We start from the raw sequence: 21992 nt of genomic DNA on the forward strand, positions 1-21992 counted from the left end.
AAGTGTACTTCAAAACAAATACCACACGCCTTTTAAAAAAAAAAAAGAAATCACACACATTCAATTGAATATCAATAAAACACATCAGAGATGCAATTACATCCACAGGGATGCTTTGTTTTTGTTCATTGGCACTGGAGACTGAAGGCCAATTTAAGAGCCATTGTAACAGGGAGAGATCTGTGCTGACTCTGCTGGCGTGTTCACGGGCTGCAGGAAGAGGGCGGCAGTCGTCCAACAACCGCCTGTGAGTCATGTGAGTGTGTGGACTTTCCCCCTCTCTGAATGGCTGGAAGGGGCGTCTTGGGAAGATTGTTAGGCCTATAAATTAACGCTCTGTTGTTTCCTCAGGTCTGCCCACTTAGACGCAACGAGAGTGCGGAAGCTTTGATCCAGGACAGGGAATCAGGCGAAACAAAGAGATCATAGCGAGACAGAGAGAGCGGGGAACCCTTGGGCAGACCCCGGCGTATTATGAAAGAACAGGCTAGTTAGCCTACAGAGTAGGATGGTGATCCGGGTCGTGCGGGTAGCGGCGACCGGGATAACGCTGCCGAGTGCAGCACCTTTTATTTGTAGTTTTATTACTGTTTTATTTTCCATTGTTCTTTTCGCCTTCTGTTTTCATTATTATTTCTTTGAGCACCTGCGAGTGCACTTGCTGTTTACGTACCAGCTGTGGTATTTCCGTGGTGCTGTCTATCATCGTTGATAGGCAGCCCACGATCAACAGTGCCCTCTGCCGGAAAAAGCAAGAACTGTTTGCAAATAAAACTGGGCACCTGTGTGGTGTTTTCAAGTACACCTGTCTGTCTCCTAGTCAGTGAATTACCCACACCCCTTCCACAGCCATATTAAAAAAGACTTGTGTAACTACACACCTAAGTGTGCTTTCTGAATATGAAAATGAATTAACCAGTATGACCAGTTGAAAACCAGCAAACTATAAGCCCTGATCATAATCGACAAGTGGTTGAATGCTGAAATTTCCAACATGTAAAGTAACTCAAACTAAACTTATATAAGTCATGATTAAGGTTCTGATTTTGGCATGAATAAATCTGTCAAATCTTGTAAATGTAAACACATTGGATGGGGTTAATTCCATCCCTGCCAAATCCATGTGTGGAATGTGGCTGGGTCTTGGTTGAATAACTGATCATCCAACAAGTCCCAGCCACATGGTATAAAAGGGAACTAAATCTTTTATTTGAAGAGGAGAGTTCAGTGAAGGCAATGCCAAGTCTTTACAGGAGGAGATTGGAGAAATGGTACTTATCGGTTCTGACTTACAGGCTGTCGGGTTGGGCAGGGTCTTGTTCTGCTCCTGCTGCGGCAGTAAAGGTGTCCGCCTATGCTAATGACATTAATGTGTTTATTTGCAGTAACCAAGATGTCCAGATGTTACAGCAGTGCCTAGAGACATTCCAAGGGGCTTCATCAGCAAAAATAAGCTGGGTAAAGTGTGACACGTTCTTGTCAGGCAGCTGGCAGGAAGGGGGCCCTCCTGTTCTGCCACAGACATTGAGGTGGGAAAGAACAGGGCTAAAAATATTAGGTGTCTTTCTGGGGACTGAAGCCTATATGGATTTGAACTGGGAAGGTCTCGTGGACAAAGTGAGTAGGCGGCTTCAGTGCTGTCTCGGTTATCCTTCAGGGGGGAGGGCTCTTGTAATTAATAAGCTGGCTGCCTCTATGGTGTGGCATAGGCTCATGTGCTTAGACCCTCCCCAGGGCCTGATTAATGAAATCCAAAATATCTTCATAGAGTTTTTTTGGGGTGGGATGTACCTCCCTCGAGATGAAGGAGGGCAGGGTAGCAGCTTTTAGGCTGATGACAGGCTCCTGTACGCCGGGGAGGAGGCTCACTGGAGGAAAGTGGCCATTTTTTTTTCTCAACAAAGTGGGAGGTCTGGGGTTAGGAAAATATCTGTTTTTAACTGACCATAACATTCTGAACAACTCTGGTCTGCCTGGTTTTTATCTTAGTATTTTTAAAGTGTGGAAGACTCTGAGAGTGAAGAGAAAAGAAAAGGAGATGACAGGGCAGAAACTGATGCAGGAACCTCTTTAACTCTCTGTTCCCAGCACTGTGTCTCCAGCCAGAGGCTTTGTGTGCCAGCTTTGGAAGGGCAGGACTGACCAGATTGGTCCATTTGATGTCATCTGGGAATTCTCGCTGGCTCAGTGCTGCTGAATTGGGTAGCAGATTGGGCTGGTGCAGCGAGAGACTGGTTGAAAAGTTGCTGGCTGGTGTCAGGGGCTGTCTATCTCCGGGGCTCAGAGAAGTCCTGAGGTGGGAGATGACGAAAGGACAAGAGGAAAATCAGGACTCTGACTTCCCAGTGTTACTTGTGTCTCCCCAAGTAGGTGAGGAAGAAGAGGAGGAACAGCAATATAGCAAACTGTTACCAATTCACAAAGTTTGTAGCAGAGTCTTCCACAGCTTAGAAAGCAAAGAGCTGTATGTTTTTAGTGTTAAAATATTTTTTGTAAAGATCTAAAAGAAATGGTGGACTGAGGGACAGTCTCTCTGTGAAGGAGGAGATGGCGTCAGTGTGGTCAGTTCTGTATAAGCCACCACTAGTGGAGGCTTCTCCACTGCATTTTAGCAACAGGGAGGTTCCTGCACAGAGTAGACCCGAATATCAGCTCTGTGTGCAGGTTCTGTGGGCAGGAGGAGACTGTGTTTCACACGTACAGTGAGTGTGTGAGACTGCGGCCTCTGTTTCAGCTCCTCACTGAGTTACTGCAGGGGCTTGGGGTCGCTTTCAGTAAACAGCTTTTTATTTTTGGAACCTCTTATAGTTTTAAAGAAAAGAAAACATGTGTTTTAATTAATTTTATTATAGGCCAGGCTAAACTGGCCATTTTAAAGAGTAGAAAGAGCAGGCTATCTGGTACAGGGATAGCTGGTATGGTCAGGCTGTTCAGGATGCTGGTTGTCAGCAGATTAAAGGTGGATTTCACTTATTTTATCCTGGTTAATGATCTCTGGGGCTTTCAGAGGAGGTGTTTGAGACATGCTGTGCTCTGTAGATGAGGAGGGAGAGCTCACTATGCTGCTGTGAAAAAAAAAAAAAAATTACTGATTTAACAAAAGTACAATGTATTATGTTAAAATTCTGTTTTCTTTTACAATAGATGATGAGTTAGTTCCATTGACCCCACACTCAGCACAAATCTAAATCTGGGCTTTTGTTTTTGTTTTTGAATGTTTAATTATTTGTAATGTTTTAATTATTATATAGAATAAAGGACTTTCAAAAGTCTCTCTCTCTCAGCACTTTGCGTTGCTGTGCTGCTAACTGTTTTTAGAGTATGTGACGACTTTGCCTGTTAGTTCTCTCTCTCTCTCTCTCTTCATTTACCTGCTCGGTGAGACTGTGTATTGTTCTGATTGGTTGTTTGAATCTGTAACTGTAAATATGGTCCAATCAATAGTAAGTGAGGACTATAAAAAGCCACCGTAAGCAGAGCGTGAATGAGTGGAGTTTAATAGTTCCAAGCTAAAAGAGCGTCCAGCAAATAAACCAACAGCAATTTGCATTGCCATTGAAAAGAAAGATCCTGTTATAGCATCTTCATTTCTTCCACCGCTGAGAACCCTACATACTCCGTTACAATATAAGTCATGGGGTTTCCATGCAAGTGTTTTTTTTAACTCAAGACATTTACATGAGAAAAACGTCTTGTGTAAAATGCTTTTTTGGGTTTCTGTTCGCTCAATTTATTTTACTCGAGTAAACCAAGCTTTTCACCCGACGTCATGCAAATGAATGGGAAAGGTGGCGGTTGATATGTAAATTAGCTATGCGTAAAATACTCTTGCTGTTTTTGAAGCTTTGTAGTGAAATTCTGTGAAAATGTGGTACACGAGTGAATCAGAGAGCTGGTACACGAGTGAATCTAAGCTGCTGTAATAAAGCAAAATACCTCGTGCCTGGTTGGTTAATAATGTGTTTTACTGCTCTTGCCCAAATTGTTTTTCAAATGTCATTAGTGGGGTGTCATGTCGTTAGTATTGAATAATGTCAAGAGCAAAATGAGGTGTTTAGGAATCAGTGACTGCCTCTGAGACAGATAAGGAAGGTTACCAGTGCTGCCAAATCTCACGAAAAAAAAGCAACACTGCCTTTCAAATCAAGCCCAAAACAAGCGAACCCATGTTAGAGTATGGGTGTTTATGCAAGTTCCAACCAGCGACTCTCAAAAGCAAGCCCCATTCCACTTATTATAAGCAGACTTGGCAACTGTGAAGGTTACCTCAGCCATCAATTTCAACTGGACAGCAGCAGTCTGAGGAGGCTCGTGCTGTCAGAGATTCTCTCCTTTCTTTTAAGTTGTATTGGATTTACTGTTGTGTTAAATATTAATGATGCAGACAAATAAAACCCAATCAATACGTTCATTTGCAATTTTATTTTGTCAATTCTCAGAGGGCATCTAAAACTTATCGGATGTTGTGGCGATCGAGCTGGCTCATAAACCATTCAACTCATCCAAACTCATTCACCAACTATATTTACTAACATGGAGGGCAGGCACGTGTTGTCTTTGGACATAGGTGGGATCAAAAAAAGGACGGGAATTAATTCAGTTAAACATTTAAGCAGCAAGGGTATTCTCAAACAACTGCATTAATACTATAACAAGGGCATAACACAGTTCACAGTAAGGGGTTTGTGGCAGTGCGATTGCCCTGCACAGTGGTAAATTAGTGTTGGTGTGGTTTATATGTGGGAATGGGTTTATTTTGTGTCGTTTTGGGACTTGATTAGTTTGATTTGTGTTATTGTTTACAGATGGGCGCTCGATTGATACTTGCTACCTGCTATGCTTGGTTGAGGGAAGGGCAGTAAGTGATAGGCTGTGCTGGTCCTTAATCAGCATGTGGGCGGGTCTCGACCGAGTGTCCGTCAGTTTAAAAACATCCGCGGGAGATTGCTCGGGGCTGCTGCAAGGCCTGCCGTTTTCATGGCACTTTTTGAGTTATAGTTTGGGGTAGTGTGTTTTATTTTGCACTTTTTGTACAGTTTGCTGTATTTGTCCTCTTTGCGTTACCATCGCTGGTAACGTCACATGACCGCCTTTATTTTACTTTCGTTTTCTGTTTGTTGTTAATAAATCCTGCGTGCCTGTGCCGGCGTTTCAACACCAACCTCTGTCTCTCTGTATGCTTGAACAGCGGCGACCCACACGCGTGACTCGAGGAAGACCCTGTCACAGGGTTTTATACAGAATCAGACACAGCAAAAAACAATAATAAAAAAAAAATTGCCTGCATTATCATTAAGGTGAACTACACCACTGCTAACCATAAAATCACCATTCAGACACTACTTTCTGTCGTCTTGGAATCCACAGTAACAACTGACCTGCTCCCTTGCAATATTTATAGTTAAGAATAAACACGCTCATTAACATTTACACGAGTAAATGACATTTACCCTATCCCTTTCTTTGGCTGTTTGTTTTTCTAGCCACAAACTTGATTTACCTGAGTAATTCTCCAAAATGTGCATGTGCATCACCATTTCATGTGTAAATTGACCCACATCGAAACGCCATGATTGTTAACCAATTTTGTTATACGATCTATTGCGGGGCTGAGTCCCTGCACATTTGTATATACAGTAGTAATAATAATATAATTTATATAGCACCTTTCATTGTGGAGTTAGGGAAAAGTGTCTAGGAGAGATGAAGGAAGAGAACCCCCCCATGCGGGACCCTACTCGGCAGGTGGTGGCCTGCCTCAGAGGGGGCAAGAAAGGTGCTTGGACCTGGTAAAGAAACTAGCGAGATAGACTAGCACATAAGCTGCAAAAGTATAGATGTGGCCGGGGGTCCCCTCTGACCGGTGTGGAACATATTCCCCCCCCTCAGAACCACATTGTGTAGATAGGAAAAAGACTGCAGAGAACCATTGGGATCTGAAGAAACCGCTGAAGCCTCCATGGGAGGCGTCTGTAAACAGGTGCATGTCTGGGGCTGAAAAGGCATCGTCGTAGAACATTGAAAAACCATTCCAGTGGATTAGTAGAGTGGACCACATTTCAATGTCCTTCTGGGCATCCAGGATGGTGATGGAGGCGTTGAGAGATTTGGTAGTGGTAGATAGGGCAAGGAGACGGGAGATGAAGGTGAGCCCTTGTAGGATAATGTGGATTGCGATGTTTAAGTGGCCCAGGAGAGAGAGAAGGTTACACTTTGAGATGGTTTTTGAGCTTTGGAAAGAAAAAATCTGTTGATGGATGCGGGTGAGTTTTAATGGAGGGAGGGAGGTGGGCTTCGAACTTGAGGGTGTGGAGGGTTATTCCGAGGAATTCAAGGCTGGTAGTTAGGCCGATGGTCTTCGCAGAAGAGAGAGGAAGTCCTACGGTAGATAACAGATTTGTAAGATGGTTAATGCATTGGGCAGGAAGATGAGGCACGGGACAGATGAGGAGGAAATCGTCCAGGAGATGGAGTAAAAACAGAACATGGGGTGCGTTTAGGAGGATCCAGCATATAGCTTCTGACAGGGTGTCGAAGATTTTCGGGCTGCTGTGGCAGCCGAAAGTGGTGAAGAAATAGGAGCCTTGCCAGGATATCTTGAATAGATGACGGAGGGAGGGATGAATTGGCATGACTTTGAAGAATGATGAATTTGATGGCATCTGTAAGGGTGACGTAATGGAGGGAAAATTGGTCCAAAGGAATCAAAGTGTTAATACTACTGGTGGATTGGCCTCGAGGAGCCGAGAGATCGATGATAAGGCATTTAACAGAAAAACTTTGAGTGGCGCTGCCGATTGGGTTGAAACACTCACTGAAACACTAGGAACGGAGGGGCTGGCAAGGGGCCGGCCATAAAACATCTGTCCATCTTGGCCTTGAGCAAGGAGGCAACTGTTTGAGGGTCTGGCATTGCTGAATGGAGGTTGTTGCAGGAGAGAGAGGAAAACGGAAGGCAGGACTTCTTTAGCAGAGAAGCTTTTATGATAATCGTAAAACATGGTGCCCCCATAGCGGAAAGCCAGTTCTATGATATAGGCTAAGTAATGGTTCAGCTCCTCTCGGCAGTGAGGAAAGGTGCCGCGTAGGACATCTGTGGAAGCTGAAAAAGCCATGACAAACTCCCCCATCGAGAGTTGAGAGTTACAGATACATCGCCACAGCTCACTATCCGCTGGTTGATGAGCTCAGATATAGCAATGAGCATGAGCACCAGATTGACATTCTTACCTTCAGTAATTTGTTTACGAAGGGCAGGAGAAACGGTGATGTGCTGGGAGCTGATGATGTGCTCAGGTTGGGCAGGAGAGGCAGAGGCCAGTGTGAAACAGGGACTGTGATCGATGGCCTTGATCACTGAGGCGGCAGCTGAAGTATGGCTGAATGGTGGGGCTGGTGACTGTGGAAGGTGAGGCCTTGGGATCGGACAAACCACCGCTGCTGCAGAGAGCAGCTGCCTGGACCTGGTAGCTGGGCCTGGAGAGTCGAGCAGCTCTTCAGGAGGCACTAGAGGGGTTAGACTGTCTCGGAGGGAGGCACGCGCAAAAAGGCTTGGCTGCCCTGGTTGGAATTCCTTCGAATCGTCTGATTGAAGCTCAAACAGCGGATCCATAATTTGAATTTCCCCCCCTTTTTTTAAATAAACAAAACATGGACAACAATCAATAAATGAAAAGTTTAAACAAAAACGATCACAAACACTAAACAAGCAAATTGGCAATAAGCGAGAACATCAGAATATCAAATCGGTCTGCAGTTAAGTCTACAAAAAACAAACACATGACAAAGAGAGGAAATAGTGCTAGGTTAATATAGGAAATGGAGAAATTGATAGGTGGAGCTGCCAAACAGAACTCCCGGCACTGCCCTGCCATGCCCCGCCCCTTGACTGCCGTGGTGAGCGATGCACAAGGCTATTTACAGATGACTAGAAATGAGCTGTCCCCCCAACCCGGATGTGATTAAGCCGGCTGATCACTTCCCCTAGGCGGAGGAAAGCTAGAGTGGATGGCATAGAGAAATGTGGTAAACAGGGAAAAACACAGTCAGAGGGGTTCTCTACAGCATCACCCAAATTACACCGAAGGCTAACATGAAAATAAATAGACAGTTCGCACAGGACTAAATGTCACTGATGTCGGTACAAATTCCTAAACCATGTGTTTATGTGGTGAAATTTAGTCCTGTGTGAATCAAGCTTTAGTCTTGACAAAGATACCATTCAGAAGTCCAGAATGGAGATTTTCTTTCAACAAGCAGAAAAAAGGTAAAATACATGATTACTGTGTTTACGTATTTTCCAGCATATTGATTTGGAACAGTGATTATATATAGATTGAAAGATAACATTCAACATCCTTTACTAGAGATAAGGACCTCCTATTGACCAACCAAGATAAAAGAAATCTCCAATCCATTTTTTAAATTGCTGGTATAGCCACATGGTTTACACAGCAGTTAACACAAAGGTGTCCATGAATCTTGCATCACCATGAATCATTCAGTCATTATTAATGCGTTATACCACAACATATCTACAGACATAAGCAGAAGTGACTTAAACTCCTAATTTAAGAGAAATGAACCACTGTCAAAAAATGTTACAAATTCAGATAGTTCAAATAACAACAAAATTGTTTTCTCACTTCATGGGACCATATCAGCATCAGAGCTGGCTGGAGATTCTTACTAGGGATTTCTGTAACAAAACATATCTAGTTGATTAAACTGTAAGATGCACTATTTATGACTAGCACTGTAGATCCATACTTTCTGCTGTAGAAGGGGAAAAGCGTTATCTGCATAAATGCTTCTTCAGCAGGAGAACATAAGCACTGTAATAAAGAATTCCAGACACACACAAGGACATTTGAATTAAAAAACAAGCCAGGCAAATCCAATTCTTAAATGCTTAACCTATCTATCCCATTGGAATTGTGGATGGAATTTCCTGTCTGTATGCTTTGATGCTTTTTCCATAACATGGTCACTTTCTGATTCTGATGTACTGTGACAGAGATCGAATGACGCTTGGTGTTAGATCTCCTTCCCGACCGGTGAGGGCACTAGAAAGAAGGAACAGAGTAACCTTAAACAAATGGCAAGACAATTTATTCCGAAGGGTAGGTGGACGTCGGCCATTTAGGAAAGGGGCGGAGCTACGGCACCCAAGCTCACTGACCCGGATGGTAAACGGCGTGGCATCTGAGGATTGGAGGAGCGGACGCACTCGTTAACCTAGGGGTCATGGGCAAGGGTATAAATGGGGGGGCGTGGCTTTGTGATCTGTTCCTTTGCAGATGGTTAAGCTAAATAACCCAGAAGGATCCCGTTTGTATACCGAAACCTTGAGTGTCCTGCTTGTTTGTGTATTAACACCGTTTGTCTTGTGTTGTTTTCACTAAGATTACTGAGCACGATCCGGAGCTGCAGCCGCAGACCAGCGTAAAACCCGAATATCACCACTCACCTTTCCACTACAGGAACCGTCTCTTTGCACCACGAGCACTAAAATCACGCTCTGTCAGAATTGTGTCTGTGTTTTGTGTGGGTGAAAGAACTGGACTTTGGGTTATGGGTCAAACCCGTGGGATTATAAATTAGAAGTGATACACGCCGCTGTACCACTTCCAACATTATTATTATTTGCAGGTTTGCTATAAGGCTCTGGACATTCATTTAATAAACACCCTTGCACCTGTATATAATCGTCTGTGTCATTTATCCACTCTGCACTGCACTCACCTGCACGTATTCATCACTTTGCCACATGTACAGATATGTGCAAAGTGATTTGCAGATGCAAAACATCTATATTAAGGCCAAAATCAGTGTTTTGCACGTGCAAACCTTATTCAGCTGCCATAAAGTGGAACTTTAGCAGCCGCAAAAAATGTGACAGATGTAAAGAATGGTTTTCACTTGGCATTCCACACCTGCAATCAAATCAGCACTTTGCCATGATTAATCCATTAAAATGATATTGAAATATATTCAAATGAAGAAAGCAGCATTGAATTGTGTAGGAATCTGGATACTAAACGGGTGCAAAATATAATGAGATGTAATGATTTTGCATTGCACTTGGGCAATTGCTGACCCTCCAAAAACGTACAAGGTGCAAACCATTGTAAAAGTGAATAATTAAGAGCTGCATAAAACCTCACACCTTCAGAGACCTATCATTGGCCTCAGTATGGCTGCTGTTGTACACTTCCTGATGTGATGACACTTGTTGAGGACAGGCAGGAAAACCTTTGGAAGAGAAAGGCAAGACAAAGAAGACCCCACATATTCAAACCCAGGGTCACTTTGTTTGGGATGCAGGAGGATATGTTTGTAAGGCATCATCGTTTAACTCTGCAGGTCATCCAAAACCTAATAGCTGAATTTCACCTTTTCATCACCTGATTGACTGTCCTCCTGGTAACACAGACAGCATCAACTTTCTCCACTAAAGAGGACCATATGGCCTCTTTGGTAGCAAATTGATGTTGGCTGAAGCTTTTCCAAATAACTCAATTTCATACTGAGTGACCTCAGCCATAAAGACTCCTCAGGAAACTTTTTTTTAAAAAATGTTTCTGTGCGCCGAGGACTTTGCTGCCTTTCCACTGACATATTCTTCTGTTTGGTTTAATTTTCATGCTCCACAAGTATCATACACCGCCTACTACTCTCTGTACTAACTCACCTCACCGCTGGGCTGTAAGTGTGGCCGCTAAGAAGCTCAATGCACAGGCGGCGCTCATTGCAACCCTCATTATCATGATTGCAGCTCATTATTTGTGTGTGTTGAGTAATTTGCATCACTCTTCAGCTAGGCAATTTGGATTATACAGCCGCAATTTTTACATCAGCCCCAAAGAGCCTTGACCCTTGCTGGAAAGGTATTACCTGACTTTGGATCTGACAATTTTTTTTTTTTTTCATCAGAGATATCATTTTTATGTCCCATCTGTGGTTCTCCTTTTTAAACACAATGTAAAACAATGTAATGGAAATAGTACTAAGGTGCATAAATAGATCTCCATAACTTAATCCTTTTTGTTCTTTCTTTTTCTTTTAGTCCTCAATTATTGTTCACCCTCATTTACAATGGCCAATTACGTTTCCGTGACAGCAATTCACCACAACAGCTAAGGAGAATTTAAGGTCAGTGGGCGTCCTCCAATCCCATGGCCAAGCCAATTGCTCCTAGAGTATAAATGTCAGTGAGCTATCAGCCAACCCTGCAGGTGTCCTATTGAGCACTTGGCCAGTAGCACAACAAGAAGTAACAATCGCTGACTGTTTTGCCACCCAAAACCCACAGCCAATGCAATGCTCCTTCTGGAATACCCAGCCAGGACATGAACCTGCATTCCCCTGACTGTATGGCTTACCGTGCACACTACACGGCCATGCTTTTACTAGGTGAGCCACTCAGAGACCCACTTTAACCTTTAATAAATTAGTATTTTCAAGGTGTGACAGAGATCGAATGACGCTTGGTGTTAGATCTCCTTCCCGACTGGTGAGGGCACTACAAAGAAGGAACAGAGTAACCTTAAACAAATGGCAAGACAATTTATTCCGAAGGGTAGGTGGACGTCGGCCATTTAGGAAAGGGGAGGAGCTACGGCACCCAAGCTCACTGACCCGGACGGTAAATGGCGTGGCATCTGAGGATTGGAGGAGCGGATGCACTCGTTAACCTAGGGGTCATGGGCGAGGGTATAAATAGGGGGGCGTGGCTTTGTGATCTGTTCCTTTGCATATGGTTAAGCTAAATAACCAAGAAGGAGCCCATCTTGTTTATACGAAAAACCGTGAGTGTTCTGCTTGTCTGTGTATTAACACTGTTTGTCTTGTGTGTCGTTTCTCACCAAGACTACTGAGCACGATCCAGAGCTGCAGCCGCAGGCCAGCGTAAAACCCGGATATCACCACTCACCGTTTCCACTACAGGAACTGTCTTTTGCACCACGAGCACTAAAATCACGCACTGTCGGAATTGTATCTGTGTTTTGTGTTTTGTGTTTTGTGTGGGTGAAAGGACTGGACTTTGGTTTACCTGTCAAACCCGTGGGATTATAATCAGAAGTGATACACGCCGCTGTACCACTTCTAACATTATTATTATTTGCAGGTTTGCTTTAAGGCTCTGGACATTTAATTAATTTAATAAACACCCTTGCACCTGTACATCATCGTCTGTGTCATTTATCCACTCTGCACTGCACTCACCTGCACGTATTCATCACTTTGCCACAAGGGTCACATTCTCAGTCCAGTATTTTATAAATACCAAATCCTAAAGTAAAAACCATAACCTGCAAACACTAACATATTCAGATACACAATAAGAAACCTGCTAAGCCTTTCACATAAAGGAACTTATCAAACCCTAAAAAGAACAAACAGAAAATGACTTTCATTACTGTTATTGAATGTAACACACAATTCCACAGTGGAAATAAAGGAAGCACATGTTAGCACCATGTTTCTGCAAAACAATACCATGGAATTACAGAACCCAACAGTAAAAAAAAAAACAAGTGTACAATTGCATCTGTATTCACACTTTCTGTAATAACTCTATTTGCCTTATAGCTCATATTAGCTATAAGGCAAATAGAGTCATCCCTTAAATCAGTGTTAAAAAGCAGACATTATTGGTCATTTCACTATAGGATTAAATAGGTATAATTTAAGTATGCAGTCCATTTAATTAAAAAGTTATGTTTAATAAGACAATATAGACATGCCAAACCCCTGAAGAAGGTGCATTTTCAACACACCTCCTTACTTTTTTGTGATATATAGGCAACACATTTCATTTTTCTGAAAATTGCAGTCATCTCTGTGTCTCTGTGTTACCATGGCTACCAGGAAGCCCTCCCTGGCCTAGACCCAGAAACACTGATCCATATGATAGGAGCTATATAAGTGCAATTAGATGTTGTGGTGTCAAAATGAGCCAGACAAGTTACACAGATTAGACTGTTGACAGTGTTCATTGCAATGGACTGCTAAAGCATGTTTTATATACACTTATAAATAGTGAAGTCCTTTTCACATCATAATGTATGTAACATTACATATTCTGCAGGTGACGAGGCGTTGTATTTAAATTATATGGAATCGGGATGATTGTACAGTATTTTTTACGTTTACAGTAAGACAGTTGTTTAGGTATCCTGCTAGTCCAGCCTATAACCACATAATTATTGTTATAGCAACCTTAGCCACGATGCTGTTTTTATTCATGATGGATTAGCATAAACAAACAACGGTATGCTTCCTGTGAATTTGCTTAGGAACACTGCAATTAACTACCAGAGAAGGCAGATTTAAAAAAAAAATACAATGTTAATTGAGAAAACAATTAGGTTATTGCATGTCAGGACAAACACAGAGGAAAAAAAAAACACTTCATCTCAGAATCTGGTTACATTTGTCAAGAGTTGTCACTTTAATCCATCAGCTCCAAATTTAGCAGCACATTACATAGGCAGCTAGAAAATGTGATTAAAGTTTAATATAAAGAAACTAAGCCATGTTGCCATGGGAAACATGCAAGAGCAGTCAATAGCAACCCTTGAAATTTTGTTTAAAACTGATACACATGTTCAAAACTGATACACATACCATGAACCTACTTAGGAACAGGGGCAGGGCATAATTCCAGGCGTAATTCCAGTTTCTGTTGTTCCGGGAGCGTTTGCACTGGTAATTCATTCTTGAGTCACCCTTGTTGAGACCTAAATGCGGGAAAAAATAAAAGAGCTGTATTGCTATCAACATCATCAACAAAGAATGATGCAGATTTGACACAGTAATGACCAGTCCGATATGAAAATCAATTCACCACCATTTCTATTTGGAGACCAATCATCACAACAAGGCCATCTCTCCATTAAGGCCATTGCCTTCAGTTCATTTATTTATGTGCTGGAGAAAATTTGGATTAAAATACAGTCAGCACCATAGAATCTTACTGAGCCCATGGCATGACAAACTATTTAACAGAGCAGCACTGCTTAGCATTCCAACACTCACCCTACAAAATAAACACATTGCTATTCCCATCAACACTTCTTTACCAGACTCACAAATTGAAATGAACTGCTTAAGGCAAACCATCTGCTACTAGTATCTCAGGCATCTCCCCTAATCATCAGGAACTAGGCTAGATGGAGTTGTCTTCCCTGTTGTTTGTACTCCTGCTTGAACGGTTGCCCAGTACATTTGTAGACACCTCTGGCATTCAGGAAACTTTAGGTGTCAGCTTCACTCAGAGATTAACTTTCATGACAGACCATAAATTAAGCTATACCAACACATGCTGTTTAGTCTGTCCCTGGTTTGCTGAACTCGATGGGGACAGTGAAGGAAATGAGACCAATGTCACAATATAGTATTACAATAAATGACCCTTGAGGTACTTTTGATCTGTCATTCTTCCATTAACAGCAGATAGATAGATAGATAGATAGATAGATAGATAGATAGATAGATAGATAGATAGATAGATAGATATGGTTTTCTGAGAGATTCGTAGGCTTATCACATTCTCATCAGAGGTAGACTGATTCAACAATTTTTACACCCACATTTGATCTTGTATAAAAAGAGATGCCCTTCATTACGTTTATTCAATTCAATAATCACATCGAAATTTAAGCAACGGGAAGCTTAATAACCTACATTGATTCTGAAAGAAATTTGACTGAGGAAAAAAAGTGTTCTGAAGCCTGTGTGCAAATGCTGATCTATATGATGTATGTAAAATATTTATACTGCCAGATACTTACAATGTACTGTAACAATGGCCCTAGTTACCACCAGGCATGGTACCTGCAAATCTACTAGCAGAATCCATAGAATCTACTATACAAACATGCTACCTTCTTGAGTCCAGCAGGGATGGAGTTTCAGATGATGGCAATTGTGTCACAGAACACAATGGATAATCAAGAATTCTGTGTCTCCAATGCTGTGTCTTCCAAAGCTTTATATTTGTGCCCTGCCTGTTTGTATGGTTTACAGAACTAAAGTCAGTCCTGACCTTTGTGCTACATTGTGTGGTGGTATACTGACTACTATAAAATGGCTTACTTTGACAACCTATAGAATCACAATGGTATGAACCAAAAAACACTGTACCATGGAACTGTATCAGTACCAGTATGCTACAGTATTAGAATGGTCCATACTCAATAAAGTATATTAACAATACAGTAGATTATACTGCGGTATCAGTATTGTTGTGCAATACTTGTTGCAATTGTGTTGTATTGTAACGTTGCTGTAAGTGTTTTTACCACATCATTTCTAGTGATGATCTTTTCATAAACAACATAACAACGAAAGAATATATACGATAATACTTTTAATTTTTTGTATAGTTTGTGTTTATGAATAGGTTAAAACTTACTATTATTATTCCAGTAATGTAGCTCGAATGTATTTAAATAAAAGTTTAGTCATTTAGGAAAAGAGATTTAATTATATTAATTAAAATATCCAAGGCTAGGGGTGGATACATGTAATTTGAAAAAGATAGTAAACACAGTAAAAGTTCATGTGTGCATGATGAATTAGAACTAAAGTTTTAAATTTTTTTTTTTTTTTAAATCTACTTTTTTAGTCACATTCTAAAACACTATAGCTGGCCTGACTCATTTCAGAGACAATGGCTTCTAATGTACTGCATTTTAACAGACATGTATGCAGAAGCTTTTCAGTGCCTTGGCTATTATCTTTTCACAGTAGTGTACTATAAAACGTTTAAGTTCAGAGCAGCACCGTAACACCTTTATTAAAGGGTGATTCATCTACATACCTTGTGATTCTAATTAAGATTTAACAATAATCATCTGTACTTAAAAAGATTAACACAATCTAGGCAAATTCAAATTGAGACCACATACAGTACAGGAGCAAAACAAACTCTATTGAAGGTTGCAAAAGGACCCTAGAAAAAAGAGATACAAGAGAAGCAATTAGAGTTGAGTAATTCCAAGCTCTTGATTGTGCACATATATATTGAGTATGCTGTATATCTTTAGTATGGTACGATGTTGAAACTAATTGTGTGTCTGTGACAGGACAGAGACCCTGCACACGTTAAAGTTTAGATTTGGCATGGGATTTGTAAATAGTGTGTCTAGCTTCACAGACCTCATTAGGACAGACAGACAACCCAGCCATGTGAGAATGTGTCTGGTGTAGTTAGTCTGACCTGATTGTATGGAAACTTAATAACATCTAAGAATGTTGTCAAGCTAAATGTTATATTTAAGCGATAGAGCCCATCGATGCAGGCTCTACCGTGTGGTAGATGACTGCGACTGGAGTTCTGCGTCCCAAGCCGAAGGCGAGGGCGCTAACCAAAGTCAAGATCTACCACACTATAGAGCCCGCATCGAGAGGGCTCTATCGCTATTAGAAAACTACTTATTTATTTATTTTCTCTTTAAAAATAACTTTAAAACCTATATTTAAACCTTGAACTTCTGATATTTCGCCAGTTAACATTCCGCTGAGGAAAATAGTCCCTAATTAATTAACATAATTAGAATAGAAAAATGACATACACTTAGAGAAAACATTGTTATTATTATTATTAAAATTATTACTACATATTTATTTATTTGTTTATTAGGGTCTTACTCTTTTTCTGGACATGCACAATTGTTGAATAGTCCGTGTAGTATTGAGTCTGACTCGAAACTTGCTGTTGGAGGCGGGGCTTCATTCAAGCTGGCAGGGAGTGGATTGGCTGGTGCTGAAAGACCTGAAACAGGGTTGGGAGTTTGACTGGCTGGTTTTGAGGGATGGTGTTGTTTAGATCCAGCCGATGAGAGAATTGTGGACAAATCATGTCTTCCCTGTTGATTTGCTGTCCAGTAACTGCGAATTGAGCCTTCTTTACGGTGTCCTGTCACAGACATGATTTCCCTTGTCTCTAGACCAAGTTCAGAAAGTATGTTTCAAGTAGCTTTTATGTTATCAGATTAGTTGTAGATTAGAATGCTGAGGGGAAAAAGCTGGTATTGTGCGCGGATTGATTTTAAAATATAACTCAAGTTAAGTACTTCAATGTTCCAGCCGGCATCTATGCAAAATAGAAGCCCTCTAGATCTGGAAGCTGGTTGGCTGTTCGCACTCAATTGTTTTCTAATTGTCAATATAGCTTGACCACATATATAAATGAAGAGCTGGATGACAGCTCCTTTGTTCCGTCCAGCACAGCTTGCATGAGCTGCAGGATGTGCTTGTGGTCATTTTTTCACTTATATAGCACCACATAGGTGTTTTTGGCTTTATTTTTTGTTAGCTTGCATTGGAAATAAAACTGTGCTGGCCTGTGTTCAATGTTCTATTCCTGCTACTAGCCTGCCTTGACCACTGGCTTCAGTTTGCTCAGTACAGATCAGTTTGGGTATTGCTGATGCATGTATAGTAACTGGGCTCCCATTTTGTCACTTGTAGAGAGCATCTTGTTTGCAAAGGTTCATAGTGATGGTTGCCACGAATTAAGGATTCAGTCGTGAACAACCGTCTGCAGTGCAATATCAGTTGGTAGTATCATAAATATCCAATACAGCACAACAGGAATAAGGAAATTAAGCCAAGAGCTGAGAGAACAGTCTATAAAGGCACCATTTCATGGTTCAACTTTAAATCAACAATTTAGTGTAAACCTTTCATAATCCAGTCTGGTAGAAAGGTGGTCTGGTAGAAGACTGCTGAGAAAAAAAAAATCAAACACATTGTAATGAGAAATTTCACATTAAACCCTATTATGAAAATATCCTTATTAGGTAGTTTAATAAGATTATTTTATACACAAGTGTATGGTGGATGTCTCAAATCCCAATGGGAGCTCCCTCCTCAGGACAAAAAATTAAATAAATACTAGTTTAAAACCGCAGGGAAGAAGAGATTACACTTTGTGCTTGTATTTTCCATAACTATAATACACTCAATAGTGCTAAATTAAGAAATACTAAAAGAAACTAGAGAGTGTATTAAATGGAATGTCCAGACAGTAATTTATGTGTACAGAAATAAAATAATTTATTTTTATTTTCTATACACAACAAAAAGGATTAAATAACAAACAAAAAAACAAAATGGTGTGAGGGAAGGAGTGCAGGGGTGAAATCCAAAACAACCGTGATGACTCGTCTTTAATTTGTCTTCGTGGTGACCATAAACAAAAAAAAAAGACAAAAGAAATGTTAGTATTTCAAAAATCCCGCTGCACAAAACCAGTCTCTCCCTCCACCCGTTACTCCTCCTACTTTACTTTCGGACCAACCCCGAACACAGTAGTACGTTCCCTTTAGTATGTAATGTCCCGCCTCTGTAGTCAGTGGAACACCAATCCCCAACCGACACGTGTCCTTATCCTTCACTTGACTCCAGTGGCTGGAAGTTACATACTCGTACTTCCGCCCCTCACCAAGGTGCCGCCCCTCAAAAGATGACTTTTGCCATGGTCACGAGATCTTGGTAAGGGAAGTCCCGAGTTGGTTTGATGCCACCTACTGTCGGGAGGCTGAATCACAGACCGAAACCCCTTTGACTCATCACATATCCCACCCCTCAGAGTGGAGCCGAAGGAACACTCGGAAACCTCTAACCCTTCCCTTTTACCTCCCTCCCGGGAAAAAAAATCAGCATTTTGATGTAACTTACCCGCACGATACCTTATTTGAAAGGCGAAGGGTTGGAGCGCCAGGTACCACCGCGTAATCCTAGCGTTTGAATCCTTCATCGTGTCTAACCACTTTAAAGAAGCGTGATCTGTGATGAGTACAAAGGGTCGTCCCAGAAGATAGTATTTTAAAGATTCCACTGCCCATTTCACTGCCAGGCATTCTTTCTCCACTACCGAATACCTCTGTTCTCTGGGCAGTAACTTCCGACTGATGTATAGTATCGGGTGTTCTACACCATCTCTCTCCTGGGACAGAACCGCCCCCAGACCAGTCTGCGATGCATCTGTCTGCAGGACGAACTCTCGGCTGAAATCCGGGCTTACTAATGCTGGGGCCTGACTCAAATTAGTTTTAATAGATTCAAAGGCTGTCTGACACTCTGCACTCCACTTAATTTTATTTGGAGCGTTCTTTTTAGTGAGATCAGTGAGAGGGGCGGCTATAGTGGAAAAGTGTGGAATAAAGCGGCGGTAATAACCAGCCAACCCTAACAGTGATCTCACCTGGGTTTTCGTGGTAGGTACCGGTGAATCCAACAAAGCCTGGACTTTTGAAACCAACGGTTTCACTCTACCCTTACCCATTATGAAACCTAAATATTTAGTTTCTTCTTTTCCAATAGCGCACTTTGCCATGTTCGCTGTGAGCCCCGCCCTCCTCAGAGACTGTAAGACGGCTTCTAATCTAGTCAAATGTTCTCTCCAGGAAGAACTATAAATGACTACATCATCGATATACGCAGCTGCATACTCTCGATGAGGTTGTAAAACCCTGTCCATTAGTCTCTGAAAAGTAGCAGGCGCTCCATGAAGTCCGAACGGCATAGTACAAAATTGAAAAAGACCCTCTGGGGTTGAAAATGCCGTTTTCTCACGAGAGGCTTTCGTTAATGGAATTTGCCAATATCCTTTCGTCAGATCCAGAGTTGAAATAAACCGAGCTTGCCCCAGTTTGTCTAAGAGTTCATCTACTCGAGGCATGGGATATGCATCAAACTTGGAGATAGCATTCACCCTCCTAAAATCGATACATAATCGTAGTGACCCATCTGGCTTGTCTATTGGTACTATTGGGCTACACCACTCACTTCGGGAAGGTTCAATTACCCCAAGTTTCAACATACACTCCACCTCCCTTCGAACAGAATCTCTCCGACTCTCTGGAATGCGATACGGTCTCTGTCTAACTCTTAGACCTGGCGGAGTGATAATAGCATGTTCGATCAAATGCGTTCTTCCAGGCACGTTAGAAAACACATCACTGAACATTTTAATTAGATTGCTTACCTCTTCACGCTGATCAGGAGTTAATTGTTCCCCCATCGGGACCTCAATTGCTGACTCTGACTCAATTGAGGGTCCAAAATCCTCTCCCTCCTGTACAGGAGATATAAAATGGACTTCCCGTTCTTTCCACGGTTTCAGGAGATTAACATGATAAATTTGACTTTCTTTCCGACGCCCAGGCTGTCGGATCTCATAATTGACTTTACCAATTGCTCGAATAACCTGAAAGGGACCCTGCCATTTAGCAAACAACTTAGATTCCGATGAGGGCAACAATAACAACACTTTGTCTCCAGGTCGAAAGTTCCGAATTCTTGCATTTTTATTGTAGCTTTGTTGCTGCTTCTGCTGTGCCGCTTTGAGATTGTCATGTGCCAATCGACCGACTAATTCTAAGCGATCGCGTAACTGCAACACGTATTTTACTACATTTTTAGACTCCTTTGACTGTTCTTCCCAGCCTTCTCTTATGAGATCCAAGATACCCCGCGGCTGCCGACCGTACAAGAGCTCAAACGGGGAAAACCCCGTTGAGGATTGTGGTACCTCGCGAACTGCAAAGAGCAAGTAGGGAAGCAGTTTAGCCCAATTGCGTTTTTCTTGATCTACAAAGCGGCGCAACATATTTTTCAAAGTCTGATTAAATCGTTCAACAAGCCCATCCGTTTGTGGATGAAAAACTGAGGTTCTAATTGAACGAATTTTCAATAATTTATATAGTTGCTGAATACAGTCTGACATAAAATTAGTGCCCTGATCAGTGAGAATTTCTTTCGGGATTCCCACCCTAGAGAATATTTTTACCAATTCATTCGCTACAGCTATTGCATTCATAGAGCGTAAGGGAACAGCTTCTGGATATCTCGTTGCGTAGTCCACTACTACTAAAATATACCGATATCCTGACTCTGTTCCCTCCAGAGGGCCTACTAAATCTACACCAATCCTTTCAAACGGTACCCCAATAATTGGAAGTGGAACCAGAGGTGCGGGGCGAACTGACTTAGGGGCAGCTAATTGACATTCAGGACACTCCGATACATACTTCCGCACCAGACCATAAACCCCAGGCCAAAAAAACCGGGCCAGAATTCGTTCCTGAGTCTTTTCAGTTCCCAAATGACCTGAAAATGGAATGTCATGCGCCAATCTCATGATTTCTGACTGAAAAGGCCTAGGAACCAATAACTGTTTTACGAGCTGTCCCGTCCCGGGAGCCCGGGTTATTCTATATAATAAGTGCCCAGATACAGAAAAATGCGGAAATACCACCGGTTGTCCTTCCTGCATATCCTTCCCCTCGATATATCTAACCCGTTTCCAAGCATACTGTAACGTGGGATCATTTTGTTGTTCATATCCCAAGTCAATATCTCGGTCCCAATGGTTAGGTACACAGAGAGGAGTGTCTTTTATTACATGACCTTCCACCTCAGTAACCTCGCAGCCCCGGTTACACTGAATACCTACTCCCTTTCCTTGCCGTTTCAGCGATTGGTTTACTTTTGTGTCAGACCCCTCCCCTTGTCGTCTCAGAGTTCCCTCATATTTTTCCACCCGACGCTCTCTTTTTGTTTTTCTTGGGCGGATTTTAGGGTTAAACAGGTCGGATTGCAACGGAAAAATCTCGCCAATTGTTTTCTCCTGTTGCTTTAATTGTCCCCTGGTAGAAACTAAGACCATTTCCCGACCTAAAATACGATCAAAAAACGGCCAGTCTCTTCCCAGGAGAACAGGGTATGGTAAACATTGCGCTACAGCCACTTTAACGCAAGCTGAATAATCACCTACAATAAGTCTAACTTTAGTGGTGGGATAAACCCGAGTTTCTCCATGAATACAGGAGATAGCCACTTTACCCTGTGGCTCCCAGGCTACCCCATCCAAGAGAGCTTGCCGAATCAATGTTTGTGCACACCCAGAGTCCGCAAATGCGTAAGTACTCTTTCCCCCGACCTGTACTCTTAACTGATAAGGGCCCTCCCGACAT

Source organism: Polyodon spathula, chromosome 3 (genome assembly GCF_017654505.1).
Source record: "Polyodon spathula isolate WHYD16114869_AA chromosome 3, ASM1765450v1, whole genome shotgun sequence".
NCBI lineage: Eukaryota > Metazoa > Chordata > Actinopteri > Acipenseriformes > Polyodontidae > Polyodon > Polyodon spathula.